We start from the raw sequence: 27,267 nt of genomic DNA, 5'->3' as shown, positions 1-27,267 counted from the left end.
AAATAACAGGTTCTTTTGTCCCATTAGCCTACTGTCCAATATACATGATGGTGGTGTTGGGGGGGGGGGGGGGGGGGGTATATTTTAACATTTTATATTTTAAAATTGTGGCATGTTGTTTAAAAATTGATCATTATTGAAAGCAGCTCTTTGTCAGGAACCTCAGCAGTAACAGCAGAGTGTTCTGGAATAGGCACAAGCACTGACCTCGGGGAGCCAAACATTGAGCTGGGTGCCACACATTTCATTCAATGACACTTTCCCTATATTTTACTTATTTTGACTGAGAAATGTTTTATTGACAATTTTGATAACCCTTCACTTTTAATCCAGGTCTGTAGTGTGAAATGTTCTCGGCTGTGTTTTTGTTTAAAAATGTTTTCCAAATTGTAGCTGCGTTTAATTCATATCCAGAAAAATATATATTCCACTATAATGTACTCAGCATAAACATTTTAAATAGATTCTATATTTTTGGTCCATCCATGACATATTACTAAAGTAGCCTATTTACTGTTGGTGATGTGGGTCACTTGCTGTTAGCCAATTCACTTTCTCGTACCAGGAGAGCTGAAAGGAACGAGTATTATTCCCTACCTTTTTCACCAAGTCAATTTGAGGTGTTGGTCTACCCTGCTCTTTAATTTTAATTTTTTCCTCGAAAGGAAGACTGGCAAATGGCTTCGCCAAAATTAAATCAGCAATGCTTGGCATCCGTGCGCAGCTTTCTTGCTAGCTGACTAGCCCCCTCAAGTTCAAGTTCAGTCACTCAAATAAACGAAATTTCTGGAACTAAGATAGCAAACTTGACAACACTATATTTACACTTTATTTACAATGAAAATATATACAAACTAAAAAAGCTGGTAGAAACCATATGTAATGAATGAAATCGAAATGTAAGCCGATCTCTTACAATACACCACAGCACTTGCGAATCCGCATGGGACTGAACTGAAATTCACCGTTGCCTGTCTATATTTGAAACGAGCTGTCAATCAAATAAAATATCCGGCCGCTTTCACCAATCACCAGTCTCCTCGCGGAAAGCTTTGCCATGTCCCTCCCACTGTGAGGCTGCGAGTCCGTGGGGCGGGCGTTTTAGCAGTATTTGTCCAATAACCGTCTTGCATTTTGATATTGAAAGCGCATCGCTCCCAAATGCCATTGAAGTGCACTGAGGCTGGGCTGCATCGCGTTGTCACGAGGGGGAAAAACTCACGCACACATTAGGTGAACTGGGGAAAGTTATAACGGAATGATTTCGCACTGTAGTTGGGTTGAGCACATATATTTCTATGATTCTGGATCTGAAATAGCAATGTGTGGCAGCGGGGGCGTGGTCAAGCGCCGGTCTGTGACAGGAGGGTGGAGCCAGGGAAGGTGAGTGGCAGAATCGCTACACCTGACGGTAATTAACCTGTGTTTTGTGTGTGTTTTTCCCAGTAAACCGCTCCCTATTTAAGGAGGCTGAGAGAGAGCAGATGGAGCGCGACCCGGGATTGGAGGCAGAGTGTGTGTGTATGGGTGTGCGTGTGCTTACGCTACTTCGACTGAAAAGTTGGAAAAATAAATAAGCCTTCTCTACCTCCAAACATTGTCCTGCCGTCCTCTGTGCTCCACCCACACATTATCCGCGCTACAGTGGTGCCGAAACCCGGGAAGGTGGAGCACCAGTCCTGCAGCCCCATGGAATCCTCCTCATTCGCGGACTTGGTCCACGCCCTTGCCACGGCTCAGCAGAGCCAGCAACAGGCACTCGTCACTCTCCGAAAGGAGCAGGAGCGCCGCTTCGAAGCCCTAGTGCTGGCCCAGCAGGAAGATCGAGAGGCATTCCGGCGTCTCCTCGCGTCGGCGGGGTCCACCAGCGCCCCGGCCGCGGGCCCGTCTCCTCTCACCTTGACCAAGATGGGCCCGCAGGACGACCCCGAGGCTTTCATCACCTTGTTCGAGCAGGTCACCGAAGCCTCGGGGTGGCCGATGGAGCAGCGCGCGGCGCACCTCCTCCCCCTCCTGACGGGAGAGGCGCAGCTGGCCGCACTACAGCTCCCCGCCGACCGCCGGCTGGCCTACGCCGACCTTCGCCGGGCCGTCCTCCAGCGCGTGGGGCGCACGCCGGAGCAGCAGCGCCAGCGCTTCCGCGCGCTGCGGATGGAGGAAGTCGGCAGCCCGTTCGCGTTCGGCCAGCAGCTCCGGGACGCCTGCTGGCGGTGGCTGAGGGCTGAAGATCGCGACGCCGAGGGAATCATCGACCAGGTGGCGCTGGAACAGTTCATCGGCCGCTTACCAGCCGGAACCACGGAGTGGGTCCAGTGCCACCGCCTGGCGTCACTGGATCAGGCCGTAGGACTGGCGGAGGATCATCTGGCGGCTGTTCCGGCGGCAGGACAACTGACGACATCGTCTTCTCTCTCCTCTTCTCTCTCTCTTTCTCCCCCCCCCCCCGTGTCCCGTCCTCGCCCCATTCCCCCACCACGGAGGCGGGGGCCGGCTCCACCCCAGCTGGCCCGCCGCACCCGTGGTGCCCTCCCGTTTCTCCCTTCTGTGTCTGTCTCTCCGCCCCCTCAGGTGAGTGAGCCCCAGAACACAGCTGCAGAGGGAAGGCCCGGGCCGGTTTGCTGGCGCTGCGGGGAACCGAGCCACCTGCAGCAACAGTGTGCAGCGATGGAGGTGGGGGCGGTGGTGCGGATCCCCGACACGCCAGAAGCTGCCCTCGATCGGGCCGGAGCGTATCGCATACCGGTAAGTGTACAAGGGGCTACATATCAGGCATTGGTGGATTCAGGTTGTAATCAGACCTCAATTCGCCAAAGCCTGGTTCAAGACGAGGCATTGGGGGGAGCACAAGGGGTGAAGGTATTGTGTGTGCACGGGGATATTCACAGCTATCCGTTGGTGTCGGTCCACATACATTTCAGAGGGGAAAAATCGATAGTGAAGGCGTCGGTTAATCCTCGCCTTACCCACTCTTTGATCTTGGGGACTGATTAGCCGGGATTTCGGGGTTTAATGGCACGCCTAGTAAAGAGTGGGTCCTGCCGGTTGACAGGGGAAGGTCCCGGTGTCGCTTTGGCTGGAGCTGCGGTCGCAGAGCTGTCTACGTCATCTCCACGACAGAGTGAGGAGCCGCCGGCCCCTCCTCTTTCTATTGGGGAATCCCTCGCGGATTTCCCACTGGAACAATCGCGAGACGAGACTCTGCGACACGCGTTTGACCAAGTGAGAGTAATCGATGGTCAAACGTTCCAGCCGAATGCCACCCCGTCCTTCCCCTATTTTTCCATTTTGAAGGATAGGTTATACCGAGTGACGCAGGACACTCAGACGAAAGAGCGAGTCACCCAGTTGTTAATTCCAAAGAGCCGCCGGGAATTGGTATTCCAGGCGGCTCACTTTAATCCCATGTCTGGACACCTCGGGCAGGATAAGACACTCGCCCGGATAATGGCCCGATTCTATTGGCTGGGGATTCGCGGCGACGTCCGTAAGTGGTGTACGGCGTGCCGCGAATGCCAGTTAGTAAATCCAGCGGCCATTCCAAAAGCGCCCTTGCGCCCCCTACCATTAATCGAGACCCCGTTCGAAAGAATTGGGATGGATCTCGTCGGGCCATTAGATCGGTCAACACGAGGGTACCGCTTTATATTGGTTCTGGTGGACTATGCAACGCGATACCCGGAAGCGGTGCCTCTTCGCAATATCTCAGCACGCAGTATTGCAGAGGCCCTCTTCCACGTCATCTCCCGGGTTGGAATCCCGAAAGAGATTCTGACTGACCAAGGCACCTCGTTTATATCACGAACACTGAGCAAACTGTATGGGCTACTGAGTATTAAGCCGATCCGCACCAGCGTTTATCACCCACAGACGGACGGTTTAGTTGAACGGTTCAATCGCACCCTCAAGAATATTATCAAAAAATTCGTAAGTGAGGACGCACGTAACTGGGATAAGTGGCTCGAACCCTTGTTGTTTGCAGTGCGAGAGGTCCCCCAAGCCTCCACGGGGTTCTCTCCGTTTGAATTATTATATGGGCGTAAGCCGCGCGGCATCTTAGATGTACTGCGGGAAAATTGGGAGGAGGGACCTTCACAGAGCAAAAACGAAATTCAGTACGTTATGGATCTGCGCGCAAAACTCCACACGCTCACCCACCTAACTCAGGAGAACTTGCGGCAGGCCCAGGAACGGCAAGCCCGCCTGTACAACAAGGGCACGCGCCTTAGAGAGTTCACTCCGGGAGATAAGGTACTCGTCCTGTTGCCCACGTCGAGCTCCAAATTAATCGCCAAGTGGCAAGGACCCTTTGAGGTCACACGGCGAGTCGGGAACGTCGACTATGAGGTTAGGCGAACGGACAGGGAGGGGGCACTACAGATCTACCACCTCAATCTGCTGAAACTCTGGAACGAGGAGGTCCCTGTGGCGTTGGTGTTGGTAGTTCCGGAGAAGGCGGAGCTGGGGCCGGAGGTCCAAAAAGGGACATTGGCATCACGTACCTCTCCGGTCCCCTGTGGAGACCACCTCTCCCCGACCCAACTCACGGAGGTCGCCCAGTTGCAGGCCGAGTTTTCAGATGTGTACTCGCCCCTGCCCGGTCGCACTAACCTCATAGAACACCACATAGAGACGCCCCCGGGGGTGGTAGTGCGTAGCCGTCCTTATACATTACCTGAACACAAAAAAAAGGTGGTTCGGGAAGAACCATGCTCGAAATGGGCATCGTCGAGGAGTCCCACAGTGACTGGAGCAGCCCGGTGGTCTTGGTTCCCAAGGCCGACGGCTCGGTCCGGTTCTGTGTGGACTATAGAAAAGTCAACGCGGTGTCTAAATTCGATGCGTACCCAATGCCTCGTATTGATGAGCTGCTCGATCGACTAGGCACGGCTCGCTTTTACTCGACACTGGATTTGACGAAGGGGTATTGGCAGATTCCCTTGACTCCATTATCCCGGGAGAAAACGGCCTTTTCCACACCGTTCGGCTTACACCAGTTCGTCACACTTCCGTTTGGGCTGTTTGGGGCGCCCGCTACGTTTCAGCGGTTGATGGACCAGGTCCTCCGGCCCCATGCCACCTATGCAGCCGCGTACCTAGACGACATCATCATTTATAGTAATGACTGGCAGCGGCACCTGCAACACCTGAGGGCCGTCCTTAGGTTGCTGAGGCGGGCGGGACTCACTGCCAACCTGAAGAAGTGTGCGATTGGGCGGGTGGAAGTACGGTATCTGGGCTTCCACTTGGGCAACGGGCAGGTGCGTCCCCAAATTAATAAGACAGCAGCGATTGCGGCCTGCCCGAGGCCCAAGACCAAAAAGGGGGTGAGACAGTTCCTGGGGCTGGCTGGCTACTATCGTAGGTTTATACCTAATTATTCGGATGTCACCAGCCCGCTGACTGACCTCACTAAAAAGGGGGCGCCAGATCCGGTCCAGTGGACAGAGCAGTGCCAGCGGGCTTTCTCTGAGGTAAAGGCTGCACTGTGTGGGGGGCCACTTTTACACTCCCCTGACTTCTCTCTCCCTTTTTTGTTACAGACGGACGCGTCGGACAGAGGGCTGGGGGCCGTTTTGTCCCAGCGGGTGGAGGGGGAGGACCGCCCGGTCCTATACATCAGCCGGAAGCTGTCAGTGCGTGAGGGGCGCTACAGCACAATTGAGAAAGAGTGCCTGGCGATCAAGTGGGCGGTCCTCGCCCTCCATTACTACCTGCTGGGGCGCTCTTTCACCCTCTGTTCGGACCACGCGCCCCTCCAGTGGCTCCACCGCATGAAGGATGCCAACGCGCGGATCACCCGTTGGTATCTGGCACTCCAACCCTTCAACTTCAAGGTGGTCCACAGGCCGGGGGCGCAGATGGTCGTGGCGGACTTCCTCTCCCGTCAAGGGGGGGGGGGAGTCGGCTGCGGGCCGGACGGGAGCCCGGCCTGAGTCGGGCGGTGGGGGTATGTGGCAGCGGGGGCGTGGTCAAGCGCCGGTCTGTGACAGGAGGGTGGAGCCAGGGAAGGTGAGTGGCAGAATCGCTACACCTGACGGTAATTAACCTGTGTTTTGTGTGTGTTTTTCCCAGTAAACCACTCCCTATTTAAGGAGGCTGAGAGAGAGCAGAAGGAGCGCGACCCGGGATTGGAGGCAGAGTGTGTATGTATGGGTGTGCGTGTGCTTACGCTGCTTCGACTGAAAAGTTGGAAAAATAAATAAGCCTTCTCTACCTCCAAACGTTGTCCTGCCGTCCTCTGTGCTCCACCCACACATTATCCGCGCTACACAATGTTATAAGGTCGGCTATAACATAAGCCTAGCGGAATTCATCCTACACGATGTTCGTCATTTTTAGAGGAGGCTGAGCCTCCCTCGTTGTCTTAGAGCAATCGCCCGTGATAGATAGATAGATAGACAGACAGACAGATAGATAACAGACATAGATAGATAGATAGATAGATAGATAGATAGATAGATAGATAGATAGATAGATAGATAGATAGATAGATAGATAGATAGATAGATTTTCCCTAGAATAAACTTAATGTCGTTGGCTTATGCAGCTTGAAAACCCATAATTACTCTACAGATGTTTTTGATGGAGATTCGTTAAAATTTTTTAAAATTAAAACCGTGACACACAATAAAAAGAAAATAACAGATTTATATTTTCAGTCGTAATATTTACGACATAATAGTTCATTGCTTACTAATCAGCTAATAACACATCGTGAAAAGCACATAATCATCTTCTCATGAAACAAAACTAAAATTGTTTCCAGGGCAGAGTTTATTTGTGCTGCTTGCACTGTGTGTGTGTGTGTTTCAGGCAGCTAACCACTGATCTAAATTCATATAAAGCCAAAGCATGAGACAACAGCACATTTCTCACACAACTGTGACATCTGTAACCCTAAAGTCGAGTTTCACTTGTGGGCGTCAATATTTTCGAGAGGACAGAAGTGTTGAGGTTTCAGAGCAGCCAGATACACGAACAACAGCGACCACCATCACACATCCTACAAGTAAGTACACCATTTACAATTAAATGTTTCATTTTAATAGATAATTCAGCGCTTCAGTCTGAGATATAAAGGTGTGAATGTTCACCGATGCAATGTGCGATCTGTTGACTTTTTTTTTCTCCTGTTGGAATAAAACAACATTCTTCACGCACTTACAGAACATCGAGACCTCTGATATTTCTTTCCGAAACACTGTTCATGTCTGTATTAGTCATCGTTTGCTATTTGTTCTCGTTAGTGTTTCTTCAGAACACTTCTTACACTGTACCTTTCAACCTAACATCATCATCATCACCATCATCACCATCACCATCACCATCACCATCACACCCTCCCATCAGTTCCACAGGTCTTTCTGAACAAATCACAGAGTCTGGAGTCTCCATACTTTATCCGGGCAAGTCACACTATATATTACTGCTTTATTATTATTATTATTATTATTATTATTATAACTTCACATGTTTGTTTCTCCAGGATGGCACCTGTTCACAAGCTATGGCATCCTGGCATGTGGAAGCATCATGATCACAGCACTAGTTATAATTATTATAATATACTATAGCTTTTACAGACTGACATGTAAGTGTACACACACACACACACACACACACACACAAATTACAAAAGTGCTTCTCAACACCAAGTTTCTTCTCTGCTTTTCAGCACAAGAATCATCTCCTAATAACGACCTGCACGAGTCGATCACACACCGAGCACACGTGAGTGAAATTCAGGCTCAATAAATCACACGCCATGATCGGATTTACCTTCTGATATTTAGTTTTTGTCCTTTTAGGCTGACTGTAATGAGGAAAAGAGTGATTGTGGTTCAGATTATGAGACTCTGACTCATCCTGGTTCGGTGTATGATACTCTCCAGATGACCGATCGAAAACCATCCACTGACAACAGCGATTATGAGAATTTCTGAGAATTCAACCTGGTCTTTGCTTTAACACCATTAAAAAAATTTTCTCAATATTCAAATAGAAAGATTTTTGGTAAATGACCCATGTAAAAGTAACTAAACAAACTACTCAAATAAAATGATCTGCTATATACTGTTACGAGGGAAAAGTAAGTATATTTTTACTTTTCAGTATAATAGATGTAGTTAAGTAATAAACACTTTAATATAACTGATGATAGCTAAAGGTTAAAAGGTTATGTGTTAATTTCCAGCCAAAATGTTTCTTTATCTGGAGCTGATACTTATCCGATTATTTTTTACTTTCGAAACTACTTTACGTTAAAACTTTTAAAAATTTAACTGAAAAAATTCACAATTAAACTCTAGCACACACAGATCTCATCTCATCTCATTATCTCTAGCCGCTTTATCCTGTTCTACAGGGTCGCAGGCAAGCTGGAGCCTATCCCAGCTGACTACGGGCGAAAGGCGGGGTACACCCTGGACAAGTCGCCAGGTCATCACAGGGCTGACACATAGACACAGACAACCATTCACACTCACATTCACACCTACGCTCAATTTAGAGTCACCAGTTAACCTAACCTGCATGTCTTTGGACTGTGGGGGAAACCGGAGCACCCGGAGGAAACCAACGCGGACACGGGGAGAACATGCAAACTCCGCACAGAAAGGCCCTCGCCGGCCACGGGGCTCGAACCCGGACCTTCTTGCTGTGAGGCGACAGCGCTAACCACTACACCACCGTGCCGCCCACACACAAAGATATGTACTGCAAATATAAAAATATATTAAAGTATAATGTGTTGTGTGTTCGATCTTAACCCAAAATACAGACAAATCTCTTTGTGTAAAAAAGTTCAGTTACAAAAAACAAAATAAAAACTTTTCCAAAATTCAATTCTAAACTTTTCCATTTGTTACAAGATTGAATTGAGTTCAGAATTATTTATCTGATATTATTATTATTATTATTATTATTATTATTAGTAGTAGTAGTAGTGGTAGTATTTGTATATAAATATTTTTTATTTTTTATTATCTGCATGCAGAGCGAACATTCATAATCGACTTGTTATTGTTCAGCTAAATTGTAATATTTAGTGATAAACTTGCAACAAATTAGCTTATAAATGCACATATTTTAAAAATAGTAGCAAAAATAATAACCTTTATGGCTCTATTTAACAGTTATTCCATGAAATTGAGTCGTTCATGAGCTGATGGCTATAATCCATGTACGACCAGATTGAGTGGAATAACTGTTTTATTCTATCCACATTCACTGGATTTTGAGAAACGGAGCATTTTTATTTTTTGCAAATTCGATCAATAAAAACTTTATACAAAACATCTGAGAAAATCATTTCCGCTTTGAATGTAAACAAACCGGCGAAATGACAGTCGCAATTTGTGAAAAATGCAATAATAATAATAATTCTTGAAATTTTTTTTAAAAAAGATACGTTCTTACAATGAAATACTTTCATTCCATATTTTGTTGCTTTTTTGTATTTTTTGGGGTTTTGTTTTTGAGTAGAGTTTTTATTTCGTCCTCGGTTGGTTCAGCAACACGCTCCGCCATTTTGTTTTTCTCTACTCACGGTATATGAGCTGATATCCTAGTAGTAGAGTAGCCAATCAGAGAGTGCGATTGCTCATATCCAGTGAAAGTGGACAGAATAATAATCATTATATTATATGTAAAGTGCTCTGAGATTAATAACTGACATTGAATAAAAACAAAACTATACATCTATAAGAATCGTTACAAATAATTTAACGAGCGTTTCAGTTTCAGAGTCTGATCCGCTGCTCCACTGCTCACTCAGACGTTCCTCGTTCTCAGTCTAACAAAACCTGTAGACAGACATGGGTAGAGTGTCTGTGTGTGTGTGGTGGCAAGCACTGCGTTACCTGAGCGCTGATAGCGTGCCATACCATGCCGACACTCAGACAGGAAGCTGGGGCGAGAGAAACGGCGGCGCGCCTCCAGAGACAGCGTGGCCATCACACTCCCCATGTGCACCTGATAGAGTGAACTGAAATGTCCACACTGAGCAGAACTCAGAGAGCCAGCAGGAGACGGGGGACGAATATATACACGATTACAACACAGCCAGCGCCAAACTCACAACTACAGAGACACTGACGGAGAACATAAAGACCTTCACACTCGTGTGTGTATGCACGTGTGTGTATGCGTGTGGTGACACGTGTCCGGATCTGTTCAAAGGGCTCTTCACATTCTGATTGGTGATGGCATCTAAGTAAAACTCCACATGATGATGATGACGGTGGTGTGTGTGAGTGTGTGTGTGTGTGTGTCCACCTGTCTGTTAACAACACATCAAAAGACCTGTCCAGTAGTTGTGACCTTTGACTTAAAACAGAGCACACACACACACACACACACACACACACACACACACACACACACACACACACACACACCTCTTCCCCTTCTCAGGCCTTTCTGTTTGAAGTAGCCACATGAAAGAAAATGAAGAGAAATGCTTCCATATGCCGTGTGACCATGCAGCCGTTACACTGAACTCAATCACTGCTTTTAAATTTTTTAGGACAATTTTTAAATCTGAATTTGTGAATTGTCCTGATGGTCCTGCACCTCTCTGCCTCAGAAATGACCCAGAAACCGAGCTAAAAGAGGCTGGGCTTTTTGGCATTTTATTTACCAGAGCTTTAACGCTGATAAGGGTTCTGAAAAAAGATCAAACCAACATCTAGAAACTTATAAATTACGAAAGAGAAAAGAAAACAACTTACAGCTTACTAAAGACATACAGGTGAAGGGGCAGAGCTATAACCAAACCAGGAAATAACAAACACGAGAGGTACACCAGCGTGTGAACCAAAACAAGAAGTGACAAGGGCAACAATATTAACTAGATCTGCATTTCCTGAAGGAAATCCGAGTGCTTGCAAAAAAAAAAGTAAGATAGATAGATAGATAGATAGATAGATAGATAGATAGATAGATAGATAGATAGATAGATAGATAGATAATGAGTGAGAAAGAAATGAGATAGATAGATAGATAGATAGATAGATAGATAGATAGATAGATAGATAGATAGATAGATAGATAGATAGATAGTGAGTGAGTGAGTGAGAAAGAAATGAGATAGATAGATAGATAGATAGATAGATAGATAGATAGATAGATAGATAGATAGATAGATAGATAGATAGATAGATAGATAGATAGATAATGAGTGAGAAAGAAATGAGATAGATAGATAGATAGATAGATAGATAGATAGATAGATAGATAGATAGATAGATAGATAGATAGATAGATAGATAGATAGATAGATAGAGTGGGGCAAAAAAGTATTTAGTCAGTCACCAATTGTGCAAGTTCTCCCACTTAAAAAGATGAGAGAGGCCTGTAATTTTCATCATAGATATACCTCAACTATTGGCCCTTTTCCACTACCCTTTTTCAGCTCACTTCAGCTCGCTTCAGCTCACTTCAGCCCGACACGGCTCGCGTTTCGACTACCAAAAACCAGCACGACTCAGCTCGCTTCAGCCCTGCTTAGCCCCTAAAACTCGTACCGTTTTGGAGTGGGGCTGAAGCGAGCCAAAGCGAGCCGACTGAGGCTGGGGGCATGAGCAGACACTCCCCTGTGCACTGATTGGTGAGGAGGAGTGTCCTCACATGCCCACACACGCCCCGCGAGCGCACTGGGATCTGTAAACACCGCAAACCCGGAAGGAGAATAATTACGAATTACGAGAATTTCTGAAGCCTTATGCGCCGCCTCGCCTCATCTATACGCTCTTGCCAGTATCTGTTGGCGTTGTCGGTGACAACAAGCCACAGCACCAAGACCAGCAACACTAACGACTCCATGTCCTCCATGTTTATTGTTTACTATTCGGGTTGTGAGACTACCGCTTAAAAGATCACTGATGTCACTGTTTGCGCTGCTTAACGACATCACCTGACGTCCACCCACTTTCGCTAACTCCACCCAGTGTGTCCACCCACTTCCAGCCAGCACGGTTCAGCGCGGTTGTAGTCGAAATGCAACTCCAACAGCCCCACTCAACCCGACTCAGCACGGCACGGCTCAGCCCGACTCAGCCGCGTTTGTAGTGGAAAAGCGGCATATGAGAGACAGAATGAGAAAAAAAATCCAGAAAATCACATTGTCTGATTTTTAAAGAATTTATTTGCAAATTATGGTGGAAAATAAGTATTTGGTCAATAACAAAAGTTCATCTCAATACTTTGTTATATACCCTTTGTTGGCAATGATAGAGGTCAAACGTTTTCTGTCAGTCTTCACAGGGTTTTCACACACTGTTGCTGGTATTTTGGCCCATTCCTCCATGCAGATCTCCTCTAGAGCAGTGATGTTTTGGGGCTGTCGCTGGGCAACACGGACTTTCAACTCCCTCCAAAGATTTTCTATGGGGTTGAGATCTGGAGACTGGCTAGGCCACTCCAGGACCTTGAAATGCTTCTTACAAAGCCACTCCTTCATTGCCCAGGCGGTGTGTTTGGGATCATTGTCATGCTGAAAGACCCAGCCACGTTTCATCTTCAATGCCCTTGCTGATGGAAGGAGGTTTTCACTCAAAATCTCACGATACATGGCCCCATTCATTCTTTCCTTTACACGGATCAGTCGTCCTGGTCCCTTTGCAGAAAAACAGCCCCAAAGCATGATGTTTCCACCCCCATGCTTCACAGTAGGTATGGTGTTCTTTGGATGCAACTCAGTATTCTTTCTCCTCCAAACACAAGTTGAGTTTTTACCAAAAAGTTCTATTTTGGTTTCATCTGACCATATGACATTCTCCCAATCCTCTTCTGGATCATCCAAATGCTCTCTAGCAAACTTCAGATGGGCCTGGACATGTACTGGCTTAAGCAGGGGGACACGTCTGGCACTGCAGGATTTGAGTCCCTGGCGGCGTAGTGTGTTACTGATGGAAGCCTTTGTTACTTTGGTCCCAGCTCTCTGCAGGTCATTCACTAGGTTCCCCCGTGTGGTTCTGGGATTTTTGCTCACTGTTCTTGTGATCATTTTGACCCCACGGGGTGAGATCTTGCGTGGAGCCCCAGATCGAGGGAGATTATCAGTGGTCTTGTATGTCTTCCATTTTCTAATAATTGCTCCCACAGTTGATTTCTTCACACCAAGCTGCTTACCTATTGCAGATTCAGTCTTCCCAGCCTGGTGCAGGTCTACAATTTTGTTTCTGGTGTCCTTTGACAGCTCTTTGGTCTTGGCCATAGTGGAGTTTGAAGTGTGACTGTTTGAGGTTGTGGACAGGTGTCTTTTATACTGATAACGAGTTCAAACAGGTGCCATTAATACAGGTAACGAGTGGAGGACAGAGGAGCCTCTTAAAGAAGAAGTTACAGGTCTGTGAGAGCCAGAAATCTCGCTTGTTTGTAGGTGACCAAGTACTTGTTTTACCGAGGAATTTACCAATTAATTCATTAAAAATCCTACAATGTGATTTCCTGGATTCTTTCCCCCCATTCTGTCTCTCATAGTCAAAGTGTACCTACGATGAAAATTACAGGCCTCTCTCATCTTTTTAAGTGGGAGAACTTGCACAATTGGTGGCTGACTAAATACTTTTGTGCCACTGTATGTAGGTAGGTAGGTAGGTAGGTAGGTAGACAGACAGACAGACAGACAGACAGACAGACAGACAGATAGATAGATAGATAGATAGATAGATAGATAGATAGATAGATAGATAGATAGATAGATAGATCCTTAAAAGTTGAAAGTAGTAAAATCAGTGGACTCCTATGGAAGGATGGATGGAAAAAAAGAACGAATGAAAGAAAGGTGAGATAGATGAGTATGAAAATAAGTGAAGTGCTGTACTTTTGCAGGTGAATCCAAAGACCAAGATTTGTGACTCTATCTTAATGTGGGAGGAGTAAAATCACTGGTTTCTAATGGGAGGATGGAGGGATGAAAAAGAAAGTAGGAAAGAAAGAGGAGCAAAGAAAAAGGTACGGCTTAAAAATAATGGAATGAAATGTTTCAACATTTTAAAAATACTATAAACTTTAAACAGTAAGCCATAATAAATGAAACAAAGTCAGTATTTGGTGTGAGACAACCCTTTGCTTTAAAAAAAAACAGTAGTCTGAAAACCAATGAGTGCAGTTTTATGCGGAAATGAGCTGTAGGTTCTACTGAGCATCTTCCAGAACCAGCCACAGTTCTTCTGGACACTTTGACTGTCTCACTCACTTCTTCATTTTGCACCAAAACCCAGCCGCCTTCATTATGATTTCTTTTTTAATCTGAAAAGCGCTCTCTTATGGAATATGCTGCTCAGATACAAACTTTTTTGTTTCTGTAACATTTAGTTTTAACTCTGAAAAAACCCCCAGAACATTTGGAATAGGATGCCTAATAAGACTTTCGCACCGTACTGTAACTGTGAATGTCAGCCATGTTTTGTGAGTATAGCGACAAATCCTAATTTTACACCCCCAGATGTGTTCTTGATTCTTCTGCATGAGTTCTTCTCTTCATTTAAAGAACACCTTGGCGCCGTGGGGAAAAGACAAGGTCTTTCAGGAGCCACACAGGCGTCATTCGAGCCCTGACTGACCTGACAGAAGAGTGACCGCTGAAGGGGACATTGGAATCACATCGACAGAGACATCTACAACTTCTCTCAAGTCAGAGATGTTTACTGAAACAGCAGAGAAAAATCAGAGGAAGATCCATATCTCCAGATCACACCTATCTCCAGCCAGTAAATATGATACTATAAATTATGAATTATTAGTTAATAGCAGGGCTTTGAACCAGAATTTTTTTCCTATTGGTTCGTTCCGAACAGAAACGGAATTTTAACGTTTCCGGTTTTGGGTTCCGCCATTAAATAGACGTTCCCGAACTGGTTAGAACAAAAAAATTTCGTTCCTGGAACGGTTAATTACGTTCCCTGTCAGATGTTTAACAAATGGCTATAAAATTATGTCTCTGTCTCATCCAGCTTAAGCCAAATGTAGGCTAATTCTATTACAACCTTCATTAAATAAGACAAGAAATAATTCAAAACAATTATTATTTCAAAATTTGGATTCTCAGTATGTCTTCCCATCTACACAAACAGAAAAAGTGCCAAAAATGAAAGATAATTCGTTTAGTGTGTTACCAAAGGCTAGTCAGGCCCTATGCATTGATAGGCTAACAGAGGTTAACGTCATTTAATGTTCACGAGCCTCTCATTAACGTGGACAAATATATTGATATCGTGTTTGAAATTGACGTTTTCAAATAACGAAAGACTGCAATATTTACCTCTTATTTAAGATGTGGAGACGTGATAGTAGTCCACCCTCCCGCTCTCTCCATTCAGTCAGCGAACGTCACACAGGAAGTGAACCCCAGCGGGTCATCGAAACTTGCGCAGGAGAAGAATGACTTTTTTATTTGTAGGCTACGGAAACTTTGAGGAACGAAATAAAAACCGGTATTAACCGGTTACCATTATTTTTAATAAGCGTTTCTGTTCCGGAACATAAAAAATAATTAAGTTTCTGGTTTCGTTTCTGTTCCATGTGAAATAGAAAAAGTTCCCGGTTTTCGTTTTCGTTCCTTGAACCGGTTCAAAGCCCTGGTTAATAGTATCATCCTTTTAAAATCTACAGAGAACATCAGAGTATCTTCAAGGATCTCAAGGATCAGTTAATTTATGAATAAAATTATGAATAACACTTAAGGTGACATGGAAGCACAGCGGATGAGTGCTTGGTCAATTTATCCTTCAAAGTGAATTATTACTGGAGTTATTTTAATTCCATCAGAAAAGGATCAACACGAATCACAAGTGTCTTCAGCCAGTGTTGGAACTGTAACGAAACTTTCAGGGAGTCCCACAGGGGTTGACTACTGGACCAATTCCCTTCCACAAACCAGCTCTCACCTATCACCTATCACACCAGGGAAAGATGACGGCAAACACATCCTTCCTCTGAGACGCATAAATACAGCCATTTGAATCCTTTCGAATTGTTGATATGTCACTGGTTAACACACTCAGAGGAAAGTGCTATCTGCCCTCTTCTGCATACATTAGATCACAGACACTAATGTCAAGAGCGAGTTTGCCCCTCCCACCCAGACAGCACAGCTAAAAATATTATGATGTTAAAAATCAGGTCGAAAATCAAAAGTGATAAGAAAATATGTTTTTGCTTGTAGGATCTAGCAGCGAAACGTGACTGTGATCTTTTATACTGTAATTGGGATTGTTGAAATTTTTTCACGTCACAGTCCTGAACCCTGACTGTTCCTATTTAAAGCTACACTGCCTTTCAGATTTTTCAAGAGCAGGTCATAAAAAGAATTTTCCCCGACACCCAATTATTTTTGTTCAGTGGACCGAAAGCTACTGAATTTGAATCATAGACTTCTAATTTTATTTGTTTTTTTTAAATAAAACAATTAATATATTTACGGCTACTTGGCCCTAAATTCTCTGCTATTTTTTCCTGCTTCACCATGACCCAATACAAAATACTACGTCATGCATTACGTGGTGGACTTTCTCTGTTCGCGCAAGGCATTGTGGGATACAAATTTGAAACAGGAGAGAAAAATGGAGGACGTGAGCGTGCGAATGAAACGTGAAAGACCGACTACAGTAACGGAAAGAAAGCGAGAAGAAAAGACGTTATGTTCTATACGAAGGAAAGGAAACGCAGGACCAAACTAATAAATATGGGCGCTCAGCGAGCACCTCGGTGTGATCAGCTGTTCGTTTAGCGACAGAATGATGGAACTGTCAGTGCACGCTCAAAGGGAAACCTGAGCATGCGCACACACACACACACACACACACACACACACGGACTTCCTCTGTCTGCTCAACTGCGCGAAGCGAGCGATTTCATGCACATTATTTGCTTTAATCCCCTCAAATTAAATAACTTCCCAGCCACAGAATGGCCTGATATTTTGAGAGATATTACAGAAAGAAACATATATCACAATGACCACATTTCAGAGCGAACTAAATGTCACTGATTTTATGAAATCGAAAGGCCGTCTCACTTGAAGGTCTTCATGAATCTGTCTAAAACCCGGCACTGATTTCTTTCCCTTCAGGCACCTTCATCATCATCATCATCAAACACACACTGCTGATTCTTCACCGCAGGGATTCCGGCTTCATTTCAGAGAGATTTGGGATAATTCACTCCCCGCTGACTCTGACTTCATCTCTCTGATCAGAGAGTGAAATATAGGCTCTGTATTTTTTCTTCTCATCTTCTTATTAGGGAAAATCTATTGGTTATTTGACAGTTGAATCAATTCAGATGCTGTTGTTGCACTCTGGGTGGTTGGAAAACAATTTCCCAGCCATTTATTACAGGAAGAAAAAACAGTCTTTTTGGTAACAAAATGTTTTTATTTAATTACTCAGTCTTGTTGAAGAAATATTTCACTCAAAAGTCAAAGTCCCTCCCACACCAGGACCTGGTCTTCCCAGGCAGTCTCCCGTCCAAGTACTAACCAGGCCCTTAAGGTGCACTGGGAGGTGCCGATCTCTGTTTCAATAGCCCTTAGCCTCATCTCATCTCATTATCTCTAGCCGCTTTATCCTTCTACAGGGTCGCAGGCGAGCTGGAGCCTATCCCAGCTGACTACGGGCGAAAGGCGGGGTACACCCTGGGCAAGTCGCCAGGTCATCACAGGGCTGACACATAGACACAGACAACCATTCACACTCACATTCACACCTACGGTCAATTTAGAGTCACCAGTTAACCTAACCTGCATGTCTTTGGACTGTGGGGGAAACCGGAGCACCCGGAGGAAACCCACGCGGACACGGGGAGAACATGCAAACTCCGCACAGAAAGGCCCTCGCTGGCCCCGGGGCTCGAACCCGGACCTTCTTGCTGTGAGGCGACAGCGCTAACCACTACACCACCGTGCCGCCCCAGCCCTCAGCCTCTCATCTATTATACAGCTAGGGTTACAGTGGGGGGCGGGTCCTCTGGTAACCACGAGAGTTCGTCTCCCCACTCACATCTGTATTACAGCGTGCCTTGCCAGACAGCAGTAGGTACCATGTTTACGATAGTCTTTGGTATGACCCGACTGCGAGTAGAACCCGTGATCTCCCGATCAAGAAGCAGACACGCTAACCACTAGGCCAAGTCATGGTCCAATATTTCACTAATTAATCTTAATTCTCTATCACAATATCTGTTGAGATGATTTTGAAACCATCTAGCAATGCTGAATGACTCTGGAATGAATTACTCTGAATCGACTCGACTCCACAAAGTGATTCAGACGTGCCAAGCTACAGGACAGAGCTGTAGCACTCCACAAATGAGATGTGAACTTTCTGGACAGAAAGTTATCACTATTTACAGAATGATCTATTATGATCTATGTGAGTTGGTCACTTTCATAAAGGTTTGTTGATCTTTTTTTAACCAAGATATAAAAGTTTTCCGAGGACCTTATCAGCTCTATATGCTCCACAGAAAAAATATGTTTATTTACTAACGTTCACAAGATCAACTGTGAGCTACTGCTCACTTGCGTATCCCCTCGTTCTCGCTTATATCAGAATGCGAGCAATCGAAAGAATAGGACACTTATTATGAATGTTGACTTCAACAAATAATGAACCCTGAAACAAGTAAGTAAAGATCAGTCTAGTTTGTAGTTGCTGAGAAAAGCATTATGAACATTTTGTAAATCCATGCAATATGTTTCATAAAAACATTCAGTTGGTAAACAGGAAGTTGATGTGCGACAGACCTGAAAATGGTGCACACCATATAGAACCCCAAGCTGAAGCTCGGTACCAAATATCAAGCAGTTGTGATTTGTAGTTGCTGAGAAAAGTGTTATGAAAATTTTGTAAAGCCACGCTTTATGTTTCGTAAAAACATTCAGTCGGTAAACAGGAAGCCGATGTGCGACAGACCTGAAAACGGTATACAGCGGGGGTATAATAAACCAAACTGAAGAGCAAACAAACCAAAAGCATGAATTTCACTCTACTTTGGACTCTGCAAATGGAATAACATACGTGAAAGCGTATATTAGTGTTAGATAGAAGTGTCTCGAGTCAAATGTGCCTTCTGTGACGTGATAAACTCGCTGGAAATGTGTGTGGCGTTGTGGGTTGTATCTCAAGCCGTCTTTATCCGAGGAAAGTTGTTCAAACGAAGAAAGTTTCTGAAAAAATCTTAAGATTTACATTTATGGCATTTCAGCAGATGCCCTTATCCAGACAGACTTACATAATAAGTGCTTTAAAGTCTGTATCGATAAATAAATACATCCTCATACTGGTTCACTAAAGCATGGACTAAGAATACCATCAGTCTAAAAACTCTTTTAGGGAGGTGATATAGTAAGAAAAGCACGCAGACAACAGATTATTTTCTCCGAAAACACTCCATAACCAGACTAAAGGTCATGAAGGAGTTGTGAATAAAGTACGTTTTGAAGAAAATTCTAAATCTTTTGTATTTAAAACAAATTTCCAAAAAAAAAAAATGATGATCATGAGATTTGACCTTTAGTAAGTCCAGCGAAACGCACACGGATGATGACACGTGGCAGGACCGCAGAAAGATAGTTTTACATTAAATCAATGCACGACGGAAGGACAACCAGAATTAAGTATCGTTAATTGAAGCACCGACATGAAGGACATTAATTCTGCAATGGAGCACCATCTCCTCTCAAAGACACCAAAGAGACAAAAATCAGCGCGTTTTATTCAAAGTATAAGGAGAGCCCAGAAACAGAGAAGATAATCCAAACCGTGGTTAGGGATGATGCAGAACCGTGCAGAAGTCGTGCTGTGCTGACCTTGAACGAGAGTGCCACTGATGAATCCAAAGAAACAGCGCAGGATTTTGCTCAGCTCCTTCTCACACTGATCTTTAAACCTGATCAGGACCTCCATCCCGAACTCCACGTGCAAACCAAACCCAGTACCAAAAACTGGATTTCACTTCCTTTAAAACTTCTTTTAGGGCAAAGTTTGCACTTTCGAGGAGACTTTTTACATGCTCCAGATCTTCCTTATGGTCAAGCCATGGCCAGATCACTGGTATATCTATCTCACAAACAAACAAACAAACAAACAAACCAGACAGTGGTGTCCTCTGCCGATATGATGTGCAAGATCTTCTCCTCCTCCGTGTCCTGGAGCAAAACTGAAAGAACAAAGCCGTCAGAAGAATCCAAAAAGTGCAAAATGTCCTCGATTAAGTTGCTTTTACAAGGTTGCAAGGGGATCCATGCAGTGTGGAGCACTTCGGATGTCTGTCTCGCTGATTAACATTTGAATGTAGATAGAAGAAGCAGATGTGTGTGTGGGAGAGAGAGAGAGAGAGAGAGAGAGAGAGAGAGAGAGAGAGAGAGAGAGAGTTGAAGGGGACGACTCCAGTTTCAGCTGCTGGTGTAGGGCACTTTTTATCTGAAATCTTACTCAAAACTGTTTCCATTTACAAACTGTCTCCGTTAAAAGGGACAAATTTACCTCTTAGACCAAACAGCAAAGGAATGCTGAACGAATACTAAATGAGTTCTTGTGGGTGTGTTTTAAATCAGAAAGCTCTACATCGAGACCAAGTCAAGACCAAGACCAAAGTGTATCAAGCCCGAGACTTTGAGGCATTGAGATCAAGTCAAGACCAAGACCAAAGTGTATCAAGATCAAGACTTTGAGGGGTTGAGATCAAGTCAAGACCAAGACCAAAGTGTATCAAGACCAAGACCTTGAGGGGTTGAGATCAATTCAAGACCAAGACCAAGAGCAAGGCAGGGCGAGACTAATGCTGCTTTTCCACTACAAACACGGCTGGGTTGGGCTGAGCCGTGCCGTGCTGAGTCGAGCTGAGCGGGGCTGTTGGAGTTGCATTTCGACTACAACCGCGCTGAACCGTGCTGGCTGGAAGTGGGTGGACACATTGGGTGGAGTTAGCGAAAGTGGGTGAACGTCACGTGATGTAGTTAAGCAGCGCAAACAGTGACATCAGTGATCTTTTAAGCGGTAGTCTCACGACCCGAATAGTAAACAATAAACATGGAGGACATGGAGTCGTTAGTGTTGCTGGTCTTGGTGCTGTGGCTTGTTGTCACCGACAACGCCAACAGATACTGGCAAGAGCGTATAGATGAGGCGAGGCGCATAAGGCTTCAGAAATTCTCGTAATTCGTAATTCTCCTTCTTCCGGGTTTGCGGTGTTTACAGATCCCAGCGTGCTCGCAGGGCGTGTGTGGGCATGTGAGGACACTCCTCCTCACCAATCAGTGCACAGGGGAGTGTCTGCTCACGCCCCCAGCCTCACTCAGCACGGTTTGGCTCGCTTCAGCCCCACTCCAAAACCGTGCGAGTTTTAGGGGCTAAGCAGGGCTGAAGCGAGCTGAGTCGTGCTGGTTTTTGGTAGTCGAAACGCGAGCCGTGTCGGGCTGAAGTGAGCTGAAGCGAGCTGAAGTGAGCTGAAAAAGGGTAGTGGAAAAGGGCCATAAGTCAAGACCAGAAGTAGATCAGTGGGTGTGAAGGGGTGGGGGAGGGGTGGCAGCCAACAGTTAACAGGAAGAACAATTTCAAATTAGCAATGAGTCACGTTATTGGTCGCATTTGAAGCAGGAAGTTTTACATCCAATCACAGGAACAATGTTAGCAAATAAATCAGACAATACACAGGTAATTCAGTGAAATCCCCACAGTTGTGGTCTCGGGGCTTTCCCCAAAGCATGGATACGCAACGCTCCGCCGTGCTGTGTGACGTCAGTGCCGTGCTATCACTTGCACACCAAAAAAAAAAAAAATCAATACCATATATTGAACAACGCAGAGTACTTTCCGCACCGAAATATCTCCTATTCCCCTCTGAAAATGAGTAATAACTATAGAAATAGGAAGATATTGTGATATATAGGTCGAGACTATCCTGGTACTCAACCCAGAAGTGAAAATAAATGGTTTCGCTGCATGCACTGATTGCTATTCGCAAACATATATAAAACCACGTTCTAGGCGCTGGTCACTAGATGGCGCTGTTGCATGATTTGGCCTCGATTCTGTTCCTGGCATTCTGAAACTGGAAAATTAAGAAGCATGCTACGAAGTGTTTTCATTTCAAATCTAATTTTGCCCTTTAAATTTTGCCCCTTGCATATTGGACAAGGTAAAAAACAACAAATTTAATAATGTTGAATTGTGCCTCAATCAGCCCTAGATGCCACCAGAATGCACCATTTGAAGTCTCCAATTTCAAAATTTTCCAAACGGAGCATGCCCTCGGACCCCCTAGCAGCCTTTGGGGCTCTCCAGGCCAGGCTGGGCTCCACATCAGTAGCAGTGCTTAATTTGTGAAGTGGGAGGTCCCGGAACGCAGGAGGTGGGTGGGTCCGGCGACTCAAAAAAAAAAAAAAGGCGGGGGGCGGTTTACTATAACTTTACGCACACACGCCTATTGCATGACATGTATTGCAACAGCACCAGTTATCAAATCCTGGACAACAATGGACAAAGCTCAGAATGTTCTTCAAACAGGTACTCAAGTTCACTCCCGCTCTCCACACATACGTTAAGGCAAGGTGCGGGAACCTTTTTGGCTGAGAGAGCCATGAAAGCCACATATTTTCAAATACATTTTCGTGAGAGCCATATATATTAAATTATATATTAAATTTATCTTCTGGGCGGCACGGTGGTGTAGTGGTTAGCGCTGTCGCCTCACAGCAAGAAGGTCGGGGTTCGAGCCCCGTGGCCGGCGAGGGCCTTTCTGTGCGGAGTTTGCATGTTCTCCCCGTGTCCGTGTAGGTTTCCTCCGGGTGCTCCGGGTTCCCCCACAGTCCAAAGACATGCAGGTTAGGTTAACTGGTGACTCTAAATTGAGCGTAGGTGTGAATGTGTGAATGGTTGTCTGTGTCTATGTGTCAGCCCTGTGATGACCTGGCGACTTGTCCAGGGTGTACCCCGCCTTTCGCCCGTAGTCAGCTGGGATAGGCTCCAGCTTGCCTGCGACCCTGTAGAACAGGATAAAGCGGCTACAGATAATGAGATGAGATGAGAGATTTATCTTCTAAAATAACAGACTGTACTCATATCACAACCGGTTTATTTCACCATTGGAGATCAGATCACACAAGACATGAGTTAAATGACTCATTTTAAGGATTTAAGTAGGGTATTTAAAAGCATAGCCTAGGATTTCAAGCATATTTCAAGTTTAAAAGCAGTGCCAGCAAACATAAGTGCAATCAATTCAAATAATAGTTAAGAAATAAAGGGTTTACAAAACAAGTTGGAGACTGGTACACTTGCAGCAGGTGCTGGTGCAGTGTCACTGTGTCCAACGTCGTCCATTTTAGGTCGTTTAGGATCCGGCTGTCCTGAGACTTTGAAAAATTTTAGTAAGCTTTCTTGTTTTTTTGCCATTTTTTCCACAGCGCAAGCTAATGGCTACAAAAAACCCGGTGTTCTACTGAGCGGAAGTGTACACCCCATGTCCCCCCCTTCCCCTTTCGCATAGATTTTGTGGATGTCATAGAAGAGAAATCAACAACAGATATCAAAATCAAAACCGAACACTAAACAAATTTTATTTACTTATTTATTTAATTTATTGTTTGATTTTTTTTTCCCTTTGTGATGGTCACGGAGGTGATCTGATCCATTTAAATAGCTGCCGGAACACCGAATGAAATGAAAATAGCTGCCGGATCCGACGACGGAAGTTCCGGATCTTGTTCCGTCTTGTTCCGGCTCAAATTAAGCCCTGATCAGTAGCACTGCTCTGATATTTTTTGGGGGAAAGCCCTGGGTCTTGACTGGTCTTGAAATAAAATTCCAAGTCCTTCATGTCTGAGACCGAGGAAAAATGCAGTTGATTCTGAGACAAGATCCAAGACCTTCAAAAAGTGGTCTTGAGACCAGTCTCGAGACCTACAACACTACTCTTTGTTTCTCTGTCTTCAGCTGAGACGATCCAAACATTGTTCAGAAGTGATGAAACGCGCAGGTTACTTGAATCGAGAGATTTATATCCCATTCAGGAAAAGGAGAAACTTCAACAGATATCAGTTTGAATTTTTCAGCCAAATATCTTCTGTCTTCGATAAAACACAGAGCTTTGGCATGATGGTAATGCAGAAGATGTTCACAGGACAATTATCTGGCTGCGCTGGGCACTTGCTGATTTTTCTGGAAATGGAGGTGGAGTGAAAGGGCGTTAGGCGGTGATTTTAAAATAAGGTCATGATTTAAACAAAAATGGCTTATTTATGGAGATTGCGAGTTCTACTCGCAATCAGGTTATACCATCATAAAAATGGTACTTACCACCATCTGGTGAGGCACGCCGCAATACAAATGCGAGTCGGGAATCAAACTCACTCTTGCGGTTACCAGAGGACCCGCCACCCCCCACTGTAACCCTAGCTATATACGACCCCAATTCCAAAAAAGTTGGGACAAAGTACAAATTGTAAATAAAAACGGAATGCAATAATTTACAAATCTCAAAAACTGATATTGTATTCACAATAGAACATAGACAACCTATCAAATGTCGAAAGTGAGACATTTTGAAATTTCATGCCAAATATTAGCTCATTTGAAATTTCATGACAGCAACACATCTCAAAAAAGTTGGGACAGGGGCAATAAGAGGCTGGAAAAGTGAAAGGTACAAAAAAGGAACAGCTGGAGGACCAAATTGCAACTCATTAGGTCAGTTGGCAATAGGTCATTAACATGACTGGGTATAAAAAGAGCATCTTGGAGTGGCAGCGGCTCTCAGAAGTAAAGATGGGAAGAGGATCACCAATCCCCCTAATTCTGCGCCGACAAATGGTGGAGCAATATCAGAAAGGAGTTCGACAGTGTAAAATTGCAAAGAGTTTGAACATATCATCATCTACAGTGCATAATATCATCAAAAGATTCAGAGAATCTGGAAGAATCTCTGTGCGTAAGGGTCAAGGCTGGAAAACCATACTGGGTGCCCGTGATCTTCGGGCCCTTAGACGGCACTGCGTCACATACAGGCATGCTTCTGTATTGGAAATCACAAAATGGGCTCAGGAATATTTCCAGAGAACATTATCTGTGAACACAATTCACCGTGCCATCCGCCGTTGCCAGCTAAAACTCGATAGTTCAAAGAAGAAGCCGTATCTAAACATGATCCAGAAGTGCAGACGTCTTCTCTGGGCCAAGGCTCATTTAAAATGGACTGTGGCAAAGTGGAAAACTGTTCTGTGGTCAGACGAATCAAAATTTGAAGTTCTTTATGGAAATCAGGGACGCCGTGTCATTCGGACTAAAGAGGAGAAGGACGACCCAAGTTGTTATCAGCGCTCAGTTCAGAAGCCTGCATCTCTGATGGTATGGGGTTGCATTAGCGCGTGTGGCATGGACAGCTTACACATCTGGAAAGACACCATCAATGCTGAAAGGTATATCCAGGTTCTAGAGCAACATATGCTCCCATCCAGACGACGTCTCTTTCAGGGAAGACCTTGCATTTTCCAACATGACAATGCCAAACCACATACTGCATCAATTACAGCATCATGGCTGCGTAGAAGAAGGGTCCGGGTACTGAACTGGCCAGCCTGCAGTCCAGATCTTTCACCCATAGAAAACATTTTGGTGCATCATAAAACGGAAGATACGACAAAAAAGACCTAAGACAGTTGAGCAACTAGAATCCTACATTAGACAAGAATGGGTTAACATTCCTATCCCTAAACTTGAGCAACTTGTCTCCTCAGTCCCCAGACGTTTACAGACTGTTGTAAAGAGAAAAGGGGATGTCTCACAGTGGGAAACATGGCCTTGTCCCAACTTTTTTGAGATGTGTTGTCATGAAATTTAAAAATCACCTAATTTTTCTCTTTAAATGATACATTTTCTCAGTTTAAACATTTGATATGTCATCTATGTTCTATTCTGAATAAAATATGGAATTTTGAAACTTCCACATCATTGCATTCCGTTTTTATTTACAATTCGTACTTTGTCCCAACTTTTTTGGAATCGGGGTTGTATGTTGATCTTGCTCCTAAATATACCCAAGATGTGCCCTTTAACCAAGTCTCTAAGTAGAAAGCTTGATGAAACATACACTCGCATGTTGAGAAAGGTCCAAAATGTCTCTTGGCAATCGCGTACCAAAAACAACTCACTATATGATAACTATCCTCGCCTTTCTGCCATCATTCCACAGCGCAGATTAACATTAGCTGGTCATGTGGCAAGACACGAAGAAGCTGCGGGTCGTGTTCTTTTATTGACTCCATTGGGAGACCCAAAACAACTCTAATTAACGTTCTGGAAGAAGACACTGATCTCAGAGGGGATGAGTTATTGACTGCGATGTTGGATCGAGAGAATTGGAAGAAGAATTTCATGCATGTCAGATGTGGTTAAGTAAGTGTGCAACTATAGACTGATTTTCTTTTCTTTCTTTTTTTTTAACCCTCATCCTACCATGCTATTTTACACCTTAATCTTACCATGTGGGGTCCGTTTGGACCCCAATACTTTTCTTTAAAATTAAAGCTTATAAAGACAAAATCACCAGAAAAGTTTTGTTCAGAACATCTTGTATTAATAACAGCAATACACTAAAGGGCCCAAGGCATAAAGAACACACTTAACCTTCATCCTACCAGCCAATTTTACATACACACACTATCAGGCGGGGTCCGTATGGACCCCAGGAGGAAATACCTTGAAATCAATGCAGTAAGAACCAATTCAATGCAGCAAACAGACACAACTTTATTGAAGAACAAAATCCACTATGGCTGAATATCAATGATGTATTATAAATGCAATAACATTGCAATAATATTGCAATAACTAGCATACATGTAGCAAATTATATAAACATTTGATATGTCATCTACGTATGTTCTATCCTGAATAAAATATGGAATTTTGAAACTTCCACATCATTGCATTCCGTTTTTATTTACAATTTGTACTTTGTCCCAACTTTTTTGGAATCGGGGTTGTAATAGGTAAGAGGCTGAGGGTTATAAAAACGGAGATTGGAGCTGCCCAATGCACCTTAAGGTCCTGGTTAGTGCTGGGACAGGAGACCTCCTGGGAAGACCAGGTCCTGGCGCAGGAGGGACTTTGGTTTATTTATGCTTGACATATTTTCCTAGTTATTTCTTTTCTAAGTACAATAAATCAAATTTTGCGCACCTTATGACAATTTCCTGAACTTACAACATAATTGGATCTTTAAGGTGTTCAATACCTAATAAGGTTACATTTCCATTGTTTATGC

At 44.5% G+C, this 27,267-nt stretch overlaps 1 protein-coding gene across 2 annotated transcripts in view; it reads right to left on the bottom strand.

The window, feature by feature from the left end:
- Positions 1-27,267, bottom strand: part of kcnip3a (Kv channel interacting protein 3a, calsenilin) — a 216,513-nt gene that overhangs the window by 71,928 nt on the left and 117,318 nt on the right. The window lies entirely within an intron of this gene.

This window comes from Neoarius graeffei, chromosome 10, assembly GCF_027579695.1.
Source record: "Neoarius graeffei isolate fNeoGra1 chromosome 10, fNeoGra1.pri, whole genome shotgun sequence".
NCBI classification, from domain to species: Eukaryota; Metazoa; Chordata; class Actinopteri; order Siluriformes; family Ariidae; genus Neoarius; species Neoarius graeffei.
This window is presented reverse-complemented; position numbering and strand designations above follow the sequence as displayed.